The sequence below is a fragment of the Heterodontus francisci genome, chromosome 39 (genome assembly GCF_036365525.1).
Source record: "Heterodontus francisci isolate sHetFra1 chromosome 39, sHetFra1.hap1, whole genome shotgun sequence".
Lineage (NCBI taxonomy): Eukaryota > Metazoa > Chordata > Chondrichthyes > Heterodontiformes > Heterodontidae > Heterodontus > Heterodontus francisci.
In genome coordinates this window covers 14,406,760-14,428,487 of record NC_090409.1, presented here as the reverse complement: position 1 = coordinate 14,428,487, position 21,728 = coordinate 14,406,760, and the positions used below count along the sequence as shown (strand labels likewise).

General features: G+C 50.0%; 1 protein-coding gene across 1 annotated transcript in view; it reads left to right on the top strand.

Annotated features, from left to right (window-relative positions):
* Positions 1-21,728, top strand: part of LOC137352808 (NACHT, LRR and PYD domains-containing protein 3-like) — a gene marked incomplete at its 5' end in the record, with an annotated part of 461,191 nt that overhangs the window by 206,659 nt on the left and 232,804 nt on the right. The window lies entirely within an intron of this gene.

The following is a 21,728-nucleotide window of genomic DNA, read 5'->3' as shown; positions in this document are numbered from 1 at the left end:
TGTGAAACCCCCATACACACCAGGCTGGATCCTGATACACTGTGAAAACCCCATACACAACTGGCAGGATCCTGATAAACTGTGAAACCCCCATACACACCTGGCAGGATCCTGATAAACTGTGAAACCCCATACACATCTGGCAGGGTCCTGATAGACTGTGAAACCCCCATACACACCTGGCAGGATCCTGATAAACTGTGAAAACTCCATACACACCTGGCAGGATCCTGATAAACTGTGAAACCCCCATACACACCAGGCAGGATCCTGATAAACTGTGAAACCCTCATAGACACCTGACAGGATCCTGATAGACTGTGAAAACCCCAGACATACATGGCAGGATCCTGATGCACAGTAAAACCCCATTCACATCTGGCGGGATCCTGTTACACTGTGAAACCCCATACACACCTGGCAGAATCCTGATACACTGTGAAACCCCATACACACCTGGCAGGATCCTGATACACTGTGAAACCCCCATACACACCTGGAATTATCCTGAAACACTGTGAAACCCCATACACACCTGGCAGGATCCTGATAATCTATGAAACCCCCATACACACCTGGCAGGATCCTGATACACTGTGAAAACCCCATGCACACCGAGCAGGATCCTGATGCCTTGTGAAACCCCAGACCCACCTGGCAGGATCCTGATGCAATGTGAAAACTCCATACACACCTGGCAGGATCCTGATCCACTGTGAAAACCCCATACACAACTGGCAGGATCCTGATCCACTGTGAAAACCCCATACACACCTGGCAGGATCCTGATAATCTATGAAACCCCCATACACACCTGGCAGGATCCTGATAAACTGTGAAACCCCCATAAACACCTGTCAGGATCCTGATAAACTGTGAAACCCCATACACATTTGGCAGGATCCTGATAGACTGTGAAACCCCATTCACACCTGGCAGGATCTTGATAAACTGTTAAACCCCCATGCACACCTGGCAGGATCCTGATAAACTGTGAAAACTCCATACACAACTGGCAGGATCCTGATAAACTGTGAAACCCCCATACACACCAGGCAGGATCCTGATAAACTGTGAAACCCTCATAGACACCTGACAGGATCCTGAAAGACTGTGAAAACCCCATACATACCTGGCAGGATCCTGATACACAGTAAAACCCCATTCACATCTGGCGGGATCCTGATACACTGTGAAACCCCATACACACCTGGCAGAATCCTGATACACTGTAAAACCCCATACACACCTGGCAGGATCCTGATACACTGTGAAACCCCCATACACACCTGGAAGGATCCTGAAACACTGTGAAACCCCATACACACCTGGCAGGATCCTGATAATCTATGAAACCCCCATACACACCTGGCAGGATCCTGATAAACTGTGAAAACCCCACACACACCTGGCAGGATAATGATGCAGTGTGAAAAGCCCATACACACCTGGCAGGATCCTGATACACTTTGAAAACCCCAGACTCACCTGGCAGGATCCTGATACACTGTGAAAACCCCATACACACCTGGCAGGATCCTGATACACTGTGAAACCCCATACGCACCTGGCAGGATCCTGCTGCACTGTGAAAACCCCATACACACCTGGCAGGATCCTGATGGACTGTCAAACTCCCATACACATCTGGCAGGATCCTGATTCACTGTGAAACCCCCATACACACCTGGCAGGATCCTGATAGACTGTGAAAACCCCATTCAGACCTGGCAGGATCCTGATACTCAGTAAAACCCCATTCACATCTGGCGGGATCCTGATACACTGTGAAACCCCATACACACCTGGCAGAATCCTGATACACTGTAAAACCCCATACACACCTGGCAGGATCCTGATACACTGTGAAACCCCCATACACACCTGGAAGGATCCTGAAACACTGTGAAACCCCATACACACCTGGCAGGATCCTGATAATCTATGAAACCCCCATACACACCTGGCAGGATCCTGATAAACTGTGAAAACCCCACACACACCTGGCAGGATAATGATGCAGTGTGAAAAGCCCATACACACCTGGCAGGATCCTGATACACTTTGAAAACCCCAGACTCACCTGGCAGGATCCTGATACACTGTGAAAACCCCATACACACCTGGCAGGATCCTGATACACTGTGAAACCCCATACGCACCTGGCAGGATCCTGCTGCACTGTGAAAACCCCATACACACCTGGCAGGATCCTGATGGACTGTCAAACTCCCATACACATCTGGCAGGATCCTGATTCACTGTGAAACCCCCATACACACCTGGCAGGATCCTGATAGACTGTGAAAACCCCATTCAGACCTGGCAGGATCCTGATACTCAGTAAAACCCCATTCACATCTGGCGGGATCCTGATACACCGTGAAACCCCATACACACCTGGCAGAAACCTGATACACTGTGAAACGCCATACACACCTGGCAGGATCCTGATACACTGTGAAACCCCCATACACACCTGGAAGGATCCTGATACACTGTGAAACCCCCATACACACCTGGAAGGATCCTGATACACTGTGAAAACCCCATACACACCGAGCAGGATCCTGATGCACTGTGAAACCCCAGACACACCTGGCAGGATCCTGATGCAATGTGAAAACTCCATACACACCTGGCAGGATCCTGATCCACTGTGAAAACCCCATACACACCTGGCAGGATCCTGATAATCTATGAAACCCCCATACACACCTGGCAGGATCCTGATAAACTGTGAAACCCCCATACACACCAGGCAGGATCCTGATACACTGTGAAAACCACATACACACCTGGCAGGATCCTGATAAACTGTGAAACCCCCATACACACCTGGCAGGATCCTGATAAACTGTGAAACCCCAGACACATCTGGCAGGATCCTGATAAACTGTGAAACCCCCATACACACCTGGCAGGATCCTGATAAACTGTGAAAACTCCATACACACCTGGCAGGATCCTGATAAACTGTGAAACCCCCATACACACCAGGCAGGATCCTGATAAACTGTGAAACCCCCATACACACCAGGCAGGATCCTGATAAACTGTGAAACCCTCATAGACACCTGACAGGATCCTGATAGACTGTGAAAACCCCATACGTACCTGGCAGGATCCTGATACACAGTAAAACCCCATTCACATCTGGCGGCATCCTGATACACTGTGAAACCCCATACACACCTGGCAGAATCCTGGTACACTGTGAAACCCCATACACACCTGGCAGGATCCTGATACACTGTGAAACCCCCATACACACCTGGAAGGATCCTGAAAGACTGTGAAACCCCATACACACCTAGCAGGATCCTGATAATCTATGAAACCCCCATACACACCTGGCAGGATCCTTAAACACTGTGAAAACCCCATGCACACCGAGCAGGATCCTGATGCACTGTGAAACCCCAGACACACCTGGCAGGATCCTGATGCAATGTGAAAACTCCATACACACCTGGCAGGATCCTGATCCACTGTGAAAACCCCATACACACCTGGCAGGATCCTGATAATCTATGAAACCCCCATACACACCTGGCAGGATCCTGATAAACTGTGAAACCCCCAAACACACCAGGCAGGATCCTGATATACTGTGAAAACCCCATACACACCTGGCAGGATCCTGATAAACTGTGGAACCCCCATACACACCTGGCAGGATCCTGATAAACTGTGAAACCCCATACACATCTGGCAGGATCCTGATAGACTGTGAAACCCCATTCACACCTGGCAGGATCTTGATAAACTGTGAAACCCCCATACACACCTGGCAGGATCCTGATAAACTGTGAAAACTCCATACACAACTGGCAGGTTCCTGATAAACTGTGAAACCCCCATACACACCAGGCAGGATCCTGATACACTGTGAAACCCCCATACACACCTGGAAGGATCCTGAAACACTGTGAAACCCCATACACACCTGGCAGGATCCTGATAATCTATGAAACCCCCATACACACCTGGCAGGATCCTGATAAACTGTGAAAACCCCACACACACCTGGCAGGATAATGATGCAGTGTGAAAAGCCCATACACACCTGGCAGGATCCTGATACACTTTGAAAACCCCAGACTCACCTGGCAGGATCCTGATACACTGTGAAAACCCCATGCACACCTGGCAGGATCCTGATACACTGTGAAACCCCATACGCACCTGGCAGGATCCTGATGCACTGTGAAAACCCCATACACACCTGGCAGGATCCTGATGGACTGTCAAACTCCCATACAAATCTGGCAGGATCCTGATTCACTGTGAAACCCCCATACACACTTGGCAGGATCCTGATAGACTGTGAAAACCCCATACATACCTGGCAGGATCCTGATACTCAGTAAAACCCCATTCACATCTGGCGGGATCCTGATACACCGTGAAACCCCATACACACCTGGCAGAATCCTGATACACTGTGAAACCCCATACACACCTGGCAGGATCCTGATACACTGTGAAAACCCCATACACACCGAGCAGGATCCTGATGCACTGTGAAACCCCAGACACACCTGGCAGGATCCTGATGCAATGTGAAAACTCCATACACACCTGGCAGGATCCTGATCCACTGTGAAAACCCCATGCACACCTGGCAGGATCCTGATCCACTGTGAAAACCCCATACACACCTGGCAGGATCCTGATACACTGTGAAACCCCCATACACACCTGGAAGGATCCTGAAACACTGTGAAACCCCATACACACCTGGCAGGATCCTGATAAACTGTGAAACCCCCATTCACACCAGGCAGGATCCTGATGCACTGTGAAACCCCCATAGACCCCTGACAGGATCCTGATACACTGTGAAAAGCCCATACATACCTGGCAGGATCCTGATACACAGTGAAACCCCATTCACATCTGGCGGGATCCTGATCCACTGTGAAAACCCCATACACACCTGGCAGGATCCTGATAAACTGTGAAACCCCCATACACACCTGGCAGGATCCTGATATACTGTGAAAACCCCATACACACCTGGCAGGATCCTGATACACTGTGAAACCCCCATACACACCTGGCAGGATCCTGATAAACTATGAAACCCCCATATACACCTGGCAGGATCCTGATACACTGTGAAAACCCCATACACACCTGGCAGGATCCTGATACACTGTGAAAACCCCATACACGCCTGGCAGGATCCTGATAAACTGTGAAACCCCCATACACACCTGGCAGGATCCGGATAAACTGTGAAACCCCATACACATCTGGCAGGATCCTGATAGACTGTGAAACCCCATTCACACCTGGCAGGATCTTGATAAACTGTGAAACCCCCATACACACCTGGCAGGATCCTGATAAAATGTGAAAACTCTATACACACCTGGCAGGATCCTGATAAACTGTGAAACCCCCATACACACCAGGCAGGATCCTGATAAACTGTGAAACCCCCATAGACACCTGACAGGATCCTGATAGACTGTGAAAACCCCATACATACCTGGCAGGATCCTGGTACTCAGTAAAACCCCATTCACATCTGGCGGGATCCTGATACACTGTGAAACCCCATACACACCTGGCAGAATCCTGACACACTGTGAAACCCCATACACACCTGGCAGGATCCTGATACACTGTGAAACCCCCATACACACCTGGAAGGATCCTGATACACTGTGAAACCCCCATACACACCTGGAAGGATCCTGATACACTGTGAAAACCCCATACACACCGAGCAGGATCCTGATGCACTGTGAAACCCCAGACACACCTGGCAGGATCCTGATGCAATGTGAAAACTCCATACACACCTGGCAGGATCCTGATCCACTGTGAAAACCCCATACACACCTGGCAGGATCCAGATAATCTGTGAAACCCCCATACACACCTGGCAGGATCCTGATAAACTGTGAAACCCCCATACACACCAGGCTGGATCCTGATACACTGTGAAAATCCCATACACAACTGGCAGGATCCTGATAAACTGTGAAACCCCCATACACACTTGGCAGGATCCTGATAAACTGTGAAACCCCATACACATCTGGCAGGATCCTGATAAACTGTGAAACCTCCATACACACCAGGCAGGATCCTGATAAACTGTGAAACCCTCATAGACGCCTGACAGGATCCTGATAGACTGTGAAAACCCCATACATACATGGCAGGATCCTGATACACAGTAAAACCCCATTCACATCTGGCGGGATCCTGATACACTGGGAAACCCCATACACACCTGTCAGAATCCTGATAGACTGTGAAACCCCATACACACCTGGCAGGATCCTGATACACTATGAAACCCCCAAACACACCTGGAAGGATCCTGAAACACTGTGAAACCCCATACACACCTGGCAGGATCCTGATAATCTATGAAACCCCCATACACACCTGGCAGGATCCTGATACACTGTGAAAACCCCATGCACACCGAGCAGGATCCTGATGCACTGTGAAACCCCAGACACACCTGGCAGGATCCTGATGCAATGTGAAAACTCCATACACACCTGGCAGGATCCTGATCCACTGTGAAAACCCCATACACACCTGGCAGGATCCTGATACACTGTGAAAACCCCATACACACCTGGCAGGATCCTGATAAACTGTGAAACCCCATACACATCTGGCAGGATCCTGATAAACTGTGAAACCCCCATACACACCAGGCAGGATCCTGATGAACTGTGAAACCCTCATAGACACCTGACAGGATCCTGATACACTGTGAAACCCCCATACACACCTGGCAGGATCCTGATAAACTGTGAAACCCCATACACATCTGGCAGGATCCTGATAAACTGTGAAACCCCCATACACACCTGGCAGGATCCTGATAAACTGTGAAACCCCATCCACACCAGGCAGGATCCTGATAAACTGTGAAACCCCCATACACACCTGGCAGGATCCTGATAAACTGTGAAACCCCCATACACACCTGGCAGGATCCTGATAAACTGTGAAACCCCATACACATCTGGCAGGATCCTGATAAACTGTGAAACCCCCACACACACCTGGCAGGATCCTGATAAACTGTGAAACCCCATACACATCTGGCAGGATCCTGATAAACTGTGAAACCCCCATACACACCAGGCAGGATCCTGATGAACTGTGAAACCCTCATAGACACCTGACAGGATCCTGATTGACTGTGAAAACCCCATACATACCTGGCAGGATCCTGATACACAGTAAAACCCCATTCACATCTGGCGGGATCCTGAAACACTATGAAACCCCATACACACCTGGCAGAATCCTGATACACTGTTAAACCCCATGCACACCTGGCAGGATCCTGATACACTGTGAAACCCCCATACACACCTGGAAGGATCCTGAAACACTGTGAAACCCCATACACACCTGGCAGGATCCTGATAATCTATGAAACCCCCATACACACCTGGCAGGATCCTGATAAACTGTGAAACCCCCATTCACACCAGGCAGGATCCTGATGCAATGTGAAACCCCCATAGACCCCTGACAGGATCCTGATACACTGTGAAAACCCCATGCACACCGAGCAGGATCCTGATGCACTGTGAAACCCCAGACACACCTGGCAGGATCCTGATGCAATGTGAAAACTCCATACACACCTGGCAGGATCCTGATCCACTGTGAAAACCCCATACACACCTGGCAGGAGCCTGATACACTGTGAAACCCCAGACACACCTGGCAGGTTCCTGATCTACTGTGAAACCCCCATACACACCTGGAAGGATCCTGATACACTGTGAAACCCCATACACACCTGGCAGGAGCCTGATACACTGTGAAACCCCATACACACGTGGCAGGATCCTGATACACTGTGAAACCCCATACGCACCTGGCAGTTTGCTGATACACTGTGAAACCCCCATACACACCTGGAAGGATCCTGATACACTGTGAAACCCCATACACACCTGGCAGGATCCTGATACCCAGTGAAACCCCATTCACATCTGGCGGAATCCTGATACACTGTGAAACCCCTTACACACCTGGCAGGTTCCTGATCCACTGTGAAAACCCCATACACACCTGGCAGGATCCTGATAAACTGTGAAACCCCCATACACACCTGGCAGGATCCTGATATACTGTGAAAACCCCATACACACCTGGCAGGATCCTGATAAACTGTGAAACCCCCATATACACCTGGCAGGATCCTGATAAACAATGAAACCCCCATATACACCTGTCAGGATCCTGATAAATTGTGAAAATCCCATACACACCTGGCAGGATCCTGATACACTGTGAAAACCCCATACACACCTGGCAGGATCCTGATAAACTGTGAAACCCCCATACACACCTGGCAGGATCCGGATAAACTGTGAAACCCCATACACATCTGGCAGGATCCTGATAGACTGTGAAACCCCATTCACACCTGGCAGGATCTTGATAAACTGTGAAACCCCCATACACACCTGGCAGGATCCTGATAAAATGTGAAAACTCCAAACACACCTGGCAGGATCCTGATAAACTGTGAAACCCCCATACACACCAGGCAGGATCCTGATAAACTGTGAAACCCCCATAGACACCTGACAGGATCCTGATAGACTGTGAAAACCCCATACATACCTGGCAGGATCCTGATACTCAGTCAAACCCCATTCACATCTGGCGGGATCCTGATACACTGTGAAACCCCATACACACCTGGCAGAATCCTGATACACTGTGAAACCCCATACACACCTGGCAGGATCCTGATACACTGTGAAAACCCCATACACACCGAGCAGGATCCTGATGCAGTGTGAAACCCCAGACACACCTGGCAGGATCCTGATGCAATGTGAAAACTCCATACACACCTGGCAGGATCCTGATCCACTGTGAAAACCCCATACACACCTGGCAGGATCCTGATAATCTATGAAACCCCCATACACACCTGGCAGGATCCTGATAAACTGTGAAATCCCCATACACACCAGGCAGGATCCTGATGCACTGTGAAAACCCCATACACAACTGGCAGGATCCTGATAAACTGTGAAACCCCCATACACACCTGGCAGGATCCTGATAAACTGTGAAACCCCATACACATCTGGCAGGATCCTGATAGACTATGAAACCCCATTCACACCTGGCAGTATCTTGATAAACTGTGAAACCCCCATACACACCTGGCAGGATCCTGATAAACTGTGAAAACTCCATACACACCTGGCAGGATCCTGATGCACTGTGAAACCCCAGACACACCTGGCAGGATCCTGATGCAATGTGAAAACTCCATACACACCTGGCAGGATCCTGATCCACTGTGAAAACCCCATACACACCTGGCAGGAGCCTGATACACTGTGAAACCCCATACACACGTGGCAGGATCCTGATACACTGTGAAACCCCATACGCACCTGGCAGTTTGCTGATACACTGTGAAACCCCCATACACACCTGGAAGGATCCTGATACACTGTGAAACCCCATACACACCTGGCAGGATCCTGATGCACTGTGAAAACCCCATACACAACTGGCAGGATCGTGATAAACTGTGAAACCCCCATACACACCTGGCAGGATCCTGATAAACTGTGAAACCCCATACACATCTGGCAGGATCCTGATAGACTATGAAACCCCATTCACACCTGGAAGTATCCTGAAACTCTGTGAAACCCCATACACACCTGGCAGGATCCTGATACACTGTGAAAACCCCATGCACACCGAGCAGGATCCTGATGCACTGTGAAACCCCAGACACACCTGGCAGGATCCTGATGCAATGTGAAAACTCCATACACACCTGGCAGGATCCTGATCCACTGTGAAAACCCCATACACACCTGGCAGGAGCCTGATACACTGTGAAACCCCATACACACGTGGCAGGATCCTGATACACTGTGAAACCCCATACGCACCTGGCAGGATCCTGATAAACTGTGAAACCCCAGACACATCTGGCAGGATCCTGATAGACTGTGAAACCCCCATACACACCTGGCAGGATCCTGATAAACTGTGAAAACTCCATACACACCTGGCAGGATCCTGATAAACTGTGAAACCCCCATACACACCAGGCAGGATCCTGATAAACTGTGAAACCCTCATAGACACCTGACAGGATCCTGATTGACTGTGAAAACCCCATACATACCTGGCAGGATCCTGATACACAGTAAAATCCCATTCACATCTGGCGGGATCCTGATACACTGTGAAACCCCATACACACCTTGCAGAATCCTGATACACTGTGAAACCCCATACGCACCTGTCAGGATCCTGATAAACTGTGAAACCCCCATTCACACCAGGCAGGATCCTGATGCACTGTGAAACCCCCATAGACCCCTGACAGGATCCTGATACACTGTGAAAACCCCATACATACCTGGCAGGATCCTGATACACAGTAAAACCCCATTCACATCTGGCGGGATCCTGATACACTGTGAAACCCCATACACACCTGGCAGGTCCTGATCCACTGTGAAACCCCCATACACACCTGGAAGGATCCTGATACACTGTGAAACCCCATACACACCTGGCAGGATCCTGATACACTGTGAAACCCCATACACACGTGGCAGGATCCTGATACACTGTGAAACCCCATACGCAGCTGGCAGTTTCCTGATACACTGTGAAACCCCCATACACACCTGGAAGGATCCTGATACACTGTGAAACCCCATACACACCTGGCAGGATCGTGATAAGCTGTGAAAACCCCAAACACACCTGGCAGGATAATGATGCACTGTGAAAAGCCCATACACAACTGGCAGGATCCTGATACACTTTGAAATCCCCAGACTCACCTGGCAGGATCCTGATACTCTGTGAAAACCCCATACGCACCTGGCAGGATCCTGATGCACTGTGAAAACCCCATACACACCTGGCAGGATCCTCACGGACTGTGAAACTCCCATACACATCTGGCAGGATCCTGATTCACTGTGAAACCCCCATACAGACCTGGCAGGATCCTGATCCACTGTGAAACCCCCATGCACACCTGGCAGGATCCTGATAAACTGTGAAACCCCATACACACCTGGCAGGATCCTGATATACTGCGAAAACCCCAAACTCATTTGGCAGGATCCTGATACACTGTGAAACCCCATACACACCTGGCAGGATCCTGATCCACTGTGAAACTCCCATACACACCTGGCAGGATCCTGATGCACTGTGAAAACCCCATACACACCTGGCAGGATCCTGACGGACTGTGAAACTCCCATACACATCTGGCAGGATCCTGATTCACTGTGAAACCCCCATACAGACCTGGCTGGATCCTGATCCACTATGAAACCCCCATGCACACCTGGCAGGATCCTGATAAACTGTGAAACCCCATACACACCTGGCAGGATCCTGATATACTGCGAAAACCCCAAACTCATTTGGCAGGATCCTGATACACTGTGAAACCCCATACACACCTGGCAGGATCCTGATAAACTGTGAAACCCCCATTCACACCAGGCAGGATCCTGATGCACTGTGAAACCCCCATAGACCCCTGACAGGATCCTGATACACTGTGAAAACCCCATACATACCTGGCAGGATCCTGATACACTGTGAAACCCCATTCACATCTGGCGGGATCCTGATACACTGTGAAACCCCATACACACCTGGCAGGTTCCTGATCCACTGTGAAACCCCCATACACACCTGGAAGGATCCTGATAGACTGTGAAACCCCATACACACCTGGCAGGATCCTGATACACTGTGAAACCCCATACACACGTGGCAGGATCCTGATACACTGTGAAACCCCATACGCAGCTGGCAGTTTCCTGATACACTGTGAAACCCCCATACACACCTGGCAGGATCCTGATAAACCATGAAACCCCCCATACACACCTGGCAGGATCCTGATAAACTGTGAAAACTCCATACACACCAGGCAGGATCCTGATAAACTGTGAAACCCCCATAGACACCTGACAGGATCCTGATAGACTGTGAAAACCCCATACATACCTGGCAGGATCCTGGTACTCAGTAAAACCCCATTCACATCTGGCGGGATCCTGATACACTGTGAAACCCCATACACACCTGGCAGAATCCTGACACACTGTGAAACCCCATACACACCTGGCAGGATCCTGATACACTGTGAAACCCCCATACACACCTGGAAGGATCCTGATACACTGTGAAACCCCCATACACACCTGGAAGGATCCTGATACACTGTGAAAACCCCATACACACCGAGCAGGATCCTGATGCACTGTGAAACCCCAGACACACCTGGCAGGATCCTGATGCAATGTGAAAACTCCATACACACCTGGCAGGATCCTGATCCACTGTGAAAACCCCATACACACCTGGCAGGATCCAGATAATCTGTGAAACCCCCATACACACCTGGCAGGATCCTGATAAACTGTGAAACCCCCATACACACCAGGCTGGATCCTGATACACTGTGAAAATCCCATACACAACTGGCAGGATCCTGATAAACTGTGAAACCCCCATACACACTTGGCAGGATCCTGATAAACTGTGAAACCCCATACACATCTGGCAGGATCCTGATAAACTGTGAAACCTCCATACACACCAGGCAGGATCCTGATAAACTGTGAAACCCTCATAGACGCCTGACAGGATCCTGATAGACTGTGAAAACCCCATACATACATGGCAGGATCCTGATACACAGTAAAACCCCATTCACATCTGGCGGGATCCTGATACACTGGGAAACCCCATACACACCTGTCAGAATCCTGATAGACTGTGAAACCCCATACACACCTGGCAGGATCCTGATACACTATGAAACCCCCAAACACACCTGGAAGGATCCTGAAACACTGTGAAACCCCATACACACCTGGCAGGATCCTGATAATCTATGAAACCCCCATACACACCTGGCAGGATCCTGATACACTGTGAAAACCCCATGCACACCGAGCAGGATCCTGATGCACTGTGAAACCCCAGACACACCTGGCAGGATCCTGATGCAATGTGAAAACTCCATACACACCTGGCAGGATCCTGATCCACTGTGAAAACCCCATACACACCTGGCAGGATCCTGATACACTGTGAAAACCCCATACACACCTGGCAGGATCCTGATAAACTGTGAAACCCCATACACATCTGGCAGGATCCTGATAAACTGTGAAACCCCCATACACACCAGGCAGGATCCTGATGAACTGTGAAACCCTCATAGACACCTGACAGGATCCTGATACACTGTGAAACCCCCATACACACCTGGCAGGATCCTGATAAACTGTGAAACCCCATACACATCTGGCAGGATCCTGATAAACTGTGAAACCCCCATACACACCTGGCAGGATCCTGATAAACTGTGAAACCCCATCCACACCAGGCAGGATCCTGATAAACTGTGAAACCCCCATACACACCTGGCAGGATCCTGATAAACTGTGAAACCCCCATACACACCTGGCAGGATCCTGATAAACTGTGAAACCCCATACACATCTGGCAGGATCCTGATAAACTGTGAAACCCCCACACACACCTGGCAGGATCCTGATAAACTGTGAAACCCCATACACATCTGGCAGGATCCTGATAAACTGTGAAACCCCCATACACACCAGGCAGGATCCTGATGAACTGTGAAACCCTCATAGACACCTGACAGGATCCTGATTGACTGTGAAAACCCCATACATACCTGGCAGGATCCTGATACACAGTAAAACCCCATTCACATCTGGCGGGATCCTGAAACACTATGAAACCCCATACACACCTGGCAGAATCCTGATACACTGTTAAACCCCATGCACACCTGGCAGGATCCTGATACACTGTGAAACCCCCATACACACCTGGAAGGATCCTGAAACACTGTGAAACCCCATACACACCTGGCAGGATCCTGATAATCTATGAAACCCCCATACACACCTGGCAGGATCCTGATAAACTGTGAAACCCCCATTCACACCAGGCAGGATCCTGATGCAATGTGAAACCCCCATAGACCCCTGACAGGATCCTGATACACTGTGAAAACCCCATGCACACCGAGCAGGATCCTGATGCACTGTGAAACCCCAGACACACCTGGCAGGATCCTGATGCAATGTGAAAACTCCATACACACCTGGCAGGATCCTGATCCACTGTGAAAACCCCATACACACCTGGCAGGAGCCTGATACACTGTGAAACCCCAGACACACCTGGCAGGTTCCTGATCTACTGTGAAACCCCCATACACACCTGGAAGGATCCTGATACACTGTGAAACCCCATACACACCTGGCAGGAGCCTGATACACTGTGAAACCCCATACACACGTGGCAGGATCCTGATACACTGTGAAACCCCATACGCACCTGGCAGTTTGCTGATACACTGTGAAACCCCCATACACACCTGGAAGGATCCTGATACACTGTGAAACCCCATACACACCTGGCAGGATCCTGATACCCAGTGAAACCCCATTCACATCTGGCGGAATCCTGATACACTGTGAAACCCCTTACACACCTGGCAGGTTCCTGATCCACTGTGAAAACCCCATACACACCTGGCAGGATCCTGATAAACTGTGAAACCCCCATACACACCTGGCAGGATCCTGATATACTGTGAAAACCCCATACACACCTGGCAGGATCCTGATAAACTGTGAAACCCCCATATACACCTGGCAGGATCCTGATAAACAATGAAACCCCCATATACACCTGTCAGGATCCTGATAAATTGTGAAAATCCCATACACACCTGGCAGGATCCTGATACACTGTGAAAACCCCATACACACCTGGCAGGATCCTGATAAACTGTGAAACCCCCATACACACCTGGCAGGATCCGGATAAACTGTGAAACCCCATACACATCTGGCAGGATCCTGATAGACTGTGAAACCCCATTCACACCTGGCAGGATCTTGATAAACTGTGAAACCCCCATACACACCTGGCAGGATCCTGATAAAATGTGAAAACTCCAAACACACCTGGCAGGATCCTGATAAACTGTGAAACCCCCATACACACCAGGCAGGATCCTGATAAACTGTGAAACCCCCATAGACACCTGACAGGATCCTGATAGACTGTGAAAACCCCATACATACCTGGCAGGATCCTGATACTCAGTCAAACCCCATTCACATCTGGCGGGATCCTGATACACTGTGAAACCCCATACACACCTGGCAGAATCCTGATACACTGTGAAACCCCATACACACCTGGCAGGATCCTGATACACTGTGAAAACCCCATACACACCGAGCAGGATCCTGATGCAGTGTGAAACCCCAGACACACCTGGCAGGATCCTGATGCAATGTGAAAACTCCATACACACCTGGCAGGATCCTGATCCACTGTGAAAACCCCATACACACCTGGCAGGATCCTGATAATCTATGAAACCCCCATACACACCTGGCAGGATCCTGATAAACTGTGAAATCCCCATACACACCAGGCAGGATCCTGATGCACTGTGAAAACCCCATACACAACTGGCAGGATCCTGATAAACTGTGAAACCCCCATACACACCTGGCAGGATCCTGATAAACTGTGAAACCCCATACACATCTGGCAGGATCCTGATAGACTATGAAACCCCATTCACACCTGGCAGTATCTTGATAAACTGTGAAACCCCCATACACACCTGGCAGGATCCTGATAAACTGTGAAAACTCCATACACACCTGGCAGGATCCTGATGCACTGTGAAACCCCAGACACACCTGGCAGGATCCTGATGCAATGTGAAAACTCCATACACACCTGGCAGGATCCTGATCCACTGTGAAAACCCCATACACACCTGGCAGGAGCCTGATACACTGTGAAACCCCATACACACGTGGCAGGATCCTGATACACTGTGAAACCCCATACGCACCTGGCAGTTTGCTGATACACTGTGAAACCCCCATACACACCTGGAAGGATCCTGATACACTGTGAAACCCCATACACACCTGGCAGGATCCTGATGCACTGTGAAAACCCCATACACAACTGGCAGGATCGTGATAAACTGTGAAACCCCCATACACACCTGGCAGGATCCTGATAAACTGTGAAACCCCATACACATCTGGCAGGATCCTGATAGACTATGAAACCCCATTCACACCTGGAAGTATCCTGAAACTCTGTGAAACCCCATACACACCTGGCAGGATCCTGATACACTGTGAAAACCCCATGCACACCGAGCAGGATCCTGATGCACTGTGAAACCCCAGACACACCTGGCAGGATCCTGATGCAATGTGAAAACTCCATACACACCTGGCAGGATCCTGATCCACTGTGAAAACCCCATACACACCTGGCAGGAGCCTGATACACTGTGAAACCCCATACACACGTGGCAGGATCCTGATACACTGTGAAACCCCATACGCACCTGGCAGGATCCTGATAAACTGTGAAACCCCAGACACATCTGGCAGGATCCTGATAGACTGTGAAACCCCCATACACACCTGGCAGGATCCTGATAAACTGTGAAAACTCCATACACACCTGGCAGGATCCTGATAAACTGTGAAACCCCCATACACACCAGGCAGGATCCTGATAAACTGTGAAACCCTCATAGACACCTGACAGGATCCTGATTGACTGTGAAAACCCCATACATACCTGGCAGGATCCTGATACACAGTAAAATCCCATTCACATCTGGCGGGATCCTGATACACTGTGAAACCCCATACACACCTTGCAGAATCCTGATACACTGTGAAACCCCATACGCACCTGTCAGGATCCTGATAAACTGTGAAACCCCCATTCACACCAGGCAGGATCCTGATGCACTGTGAAACCCCCATAGACCCCTGACAGGATCCTGATACACTGTGAAAACCCCATACATACCTGGCAGGATCCTGATACACAGTAAAACCCCATTCACATCTGGCGGGATCCTGATACACTGTGAAACCCCATACACACCTGGCAGGTCCTGATCCACTGTGAAACCCCCATACACACCTGGAAGGATCCTGATACACTGTGAAACCCCATACACACCTGGCAGGATCCTGATACACTGTGAAACCCCATACACACGTGGCAGGATCCTGATACACTGTGAAACCCCATACGCAGCTGGCAGTTTCCTGATACACTGTGAAACCCCCATACACACCTGGAAGGATCCTGATACACTGTGAAACCCCATACACACCTGGCAGGATCGTGATAAGCTGTGAAAACCCCAAACACACCTGGCAGGATAATGATGCACTGTGAAAAGCCCATACACACCTGGCAGGATCCTGATACACTTTGAAATCCCCAGACTCACCTGGCAGGATCCTGATACTCTGTGAAAACCCCATACGCACCTGGCAGGATCCTGATGCACTGTGAAAACCCCATACACACCTGGCAGGATCCTCACGGACTGTGAAACTCCCATACACATCTGGCAGGATCCTGATTCACTGTGAAACCCCCATACAGACCTGGCAGGATCCTGATCCACTGTGAAACCCCCATGCACACCTGGCAGGATCCTGATAAACTGTGAAACCCCATACACACCTGGCAGGATCCTGATATACTGCGAAAACCCCAAACTCATTTGGCAGGATCCTGATACACTGTGAAACCCCATACACACCTGGCAGGATCCTGATCCACTGTGAAACTCCCATACACACCTGGCAGGATCCTGATGCACTGTGAAAACCCCATACACACCTGGCAGGATCCTGACGGACTGTGAAACTCCCATACACATCTGGCAGGATCCTGATACACTGTGAAACCCCATTCACATCTGGCGGGATCCTGATACACTGTGAAACCCCATACACACCTGGCAGGTTCCTGATCCACTGTGAAACCCCCATACACACCTGGAAGGATCCTGATAGACTGTGAAACCCCATACACACCTGGCAGGATCCTGATACACTGTGAAACCCCATACACACGTGGCAGGATCCTGATACACTGTGAAACCCCATACGCAGCTGGCAGTTTCCTGATACACTGTGAAACCCCCATACACACCTGGAAGGATCCTGATACACTGTGAAACCCCATACACACCCGGCAGGATCCTGATAAGCTGTGAAAACCCCAGAGTCACCTGGCAGGATAATGATGCACTGTGAAAAGCCCATACACACCTGGCAGGATCCTGATACACTGTGAAAACCCCACACACACCTGGCAGGATAATGATGCACTGTGAAAAGCCCATACACACCTGGCAGGATCCTGATACACTTTGAAATCCCCAGACTCACCTGGCAGGATCCTGATACTCTGTGAAAACCCCATACGCACCTGGCAGGATCCTGATGCACTGTGAAAACCCCATACACACCTGGCAGGATCCTCACGGACTGTGAAACTCCCATACACATCTGGCAGGATCCTGATTCACTGTGAAACCCCCATACAGACCTGGCAGGATCCTGATCCACTGTGAAACCCCCATGCACACCTGGCAGGATCCTGATAAACTGTGAAACCCCATACACACCTGGCAGGATCCTGATATACTGCGAAAACCCCAAACTCATTTGGCAGGATCCTGATACACTGTGAAACCCCATACACACCTGGCAGGATCCTGATCCACTGTGAAACTCCCATACACACCTGGCAGGATCCTGATGCACTGTGAAAACCCCATACACACCTGGCAGGATCCTGACGGACTGTGAAACTCCCATACACATCTGGCAGGATCCTGATTCACTGTGATACCCCCATACAGACCTGGCTGGATCCTGATCCACTATGAAACCCCCATGCACACCTGGCAGGATCCTGATAAACTGTGAAACCCCATACACACCTGGCAGGATCCTGATATACTGCGAAAACCCCAAACTCATTTGGCAGGATCCTGATACACTGTGAAACCCCATACACACCTGGCAGGATCCTGATAAACTGTGAAACCCCCATTCACACCAGGCAGGATCCTGATGCACTGTGAAACCCCCATAGACCCCTGACAGGATCCTGATACACTGTGAAAACCCCATACATACCTGGCAGGATCCTGATACACTGTGAAACCCCATTCACATCTGGCGGGATCCTGATACACTGTGAAACCCCATACACACCTGGCAGGTTCCTGATCCACTGTGAAACCCCCATACACACCTGGAAGGATCCTGATAGACTGTGAAACCCCATACACACCTGGCAGGATCCTGATACACTGTGAAACCCCATACACACGTGGCAGGATCCTGATACACTGTGAAACCCCATACGCAGCTGGCAGTTTCCTGATACACTGTGAAACCCCCATACACACCTGGAAGGATCCTGATACACTGTGAAACCCCATACACACCCGGCAGGATCCTGATAAGCTGTGAAAACCCCAGAGTCACCTGGCAGGATAATGATGCACTGTGAAAAGCCCATACACACCTGGCAGGATCCTGATACACTGTGAAAACCCCACACACACCTGGCAGGATAATGATGCACTGTGAAAAGCCCATACACACCTGGCAGGATCCTGATACACTTTGAAATCCCCATACACACCTGGCAGGATCCTGATATACTGCGAAAACCCCAAACTCATTTGGCAGGATCCTGATACACTGTGAAACCCCATACACACCTGGCAGGATCCTGATCCACTGTGAAACTCCCATACACACCTGGCAGGATCCTGATTCACTGTGAAACCCCCATACACACCTGGCAGGATCCTGATCCACTCTGAAACCCCGTACACATCTAGCAGGATCCTGATAGACTGTGAAACCCCATTCACACCTGGCAGGATCCTGATAAACTGTGAAAACCCCATACACACCTTGCAGGATCCTGATCCACTGTGACAACCCCATTCACATCTGGCAGGATCCTGATCCACTGTGAAAGCCCATTCACATCTGGCAGGATCCTGATACACTGTGAAACCCCACTCACACCTGGCTGGATTCTGATACACTGTGAAACCGCATAAACACCTGGCAGGAACCTGATCCACTGTGAAACCCCATACACACCTGGCAGGATCCTGATCCGCTGTGAAAACCCCATACACACCTGGCAGGATCCTGATCCACTGTGAAAACCCCATACACACCTGGCAGGATCCTGATGCACTGTGAAAACCCCATACACACCTGGCAGGATCCTGATGCACTGTGAAAACCCCAAAGACACCTGGCAGGATCCAGATACACTGTGAAAACCCTATAAACACCTGGCAGGATTCTGATGCACTGTGAAACCCCCATACACACCTGGCAGGATCCTGATACACCTTTAAAACCCATACACATCTAGCAGGATCCTGATAGACTGTGAAACCCCCATAGACACCTGACAGGATCCTGATACACTGTGAAAACCCCATACATACCTGGCAGGATCCTGATGCACCATGAAACCCCATTCACATCTGACGGGATCCTGATAAACTGTGAAACCCCAATGCACACCAGGCAGGATCCTGATAAACTTTGAAACCCCCATAGACACCTGACAGGATCCTGATAGACTGTGAAAACCCCATACATACCTGGCAGGATCCTGATACACAGTAAAACCCCATTCACATCTGGCGGGATCCTGATACACTGTGAAAGCCCAAACACACCTGGCAGGATCCTGATACACTGTGAAAACCCCATACACACCTAGCAGGATCCTGATGCACTGTGAAAACCCCAGACTCACCTGGCAGGATCCTGATACACTGTGAAACCCCATACGCACCTGGCAGGATCCTGATGCACTGTGAAAACCCCATACACACCTGGCAGGATCCTGATAGACTGTGAAACTCCCATACACATCTGGCAGGATCCTGATTCACTGTGAAACCCCATACGCACCTGGCAGGATCCTGATCCACTGTGAAACTCCCATACACAGCTGGTAGGATCCTGATTCACTGTGAAACCCCCATACTGACCTGGCAGGATCCTGATCCACTCTGAAACCCCATACACATCGAGTAGGATCCTGATATACTGTGAAAACCCCAAACACATTTGGCAGGATCCTGATACACTGTGAAACCCCATACACACCTGGCAGGATCCTGATCCACTGTGAAACTCCCATACACAGCTGGTAGGATCCTGATTCACTGTGAAACCCCCATACTGACCTGGCAGGATCCTGATCCACTCTGAAACCCCATACACATCGAGTAGGATCCTGATAGACTGTGAAACCCCATTCACACCTGGCAGGATCCTGATAAACTGTGAAAACCCCATACACACCTTGCAGGATCCTGATCCACTGTGACAACCCCATTCACATCTGGCAGGATCCTGATCAACTGTGAAAGCCCATTCACATCTGGCAGGATTCTGATACACTGTGAAACCCCACTCACACCTGGCTGGATTCTGATACACTGTGAAACCGCATAAACACCTGGCAGGATCCTGATCCACTGTGAAACCCCATACACACCTGGCAGGATCCTGATCCGCTGTGAAAACCCCATACACACCTGGCAGGATCCTGATCCACTGTGAAAACCCCATACACACCTGGCAGGATCCTGATGCACTGTGAAAACCCCATTCACACCTGGCAGGATCCTGATGCACTGTGAAAACCCCAAAGAAACCTGGCAGGATCCTGATAGACTGTGAAACCCCCATAGACCCCTGACAGGATCCTGATACACTGTGAAA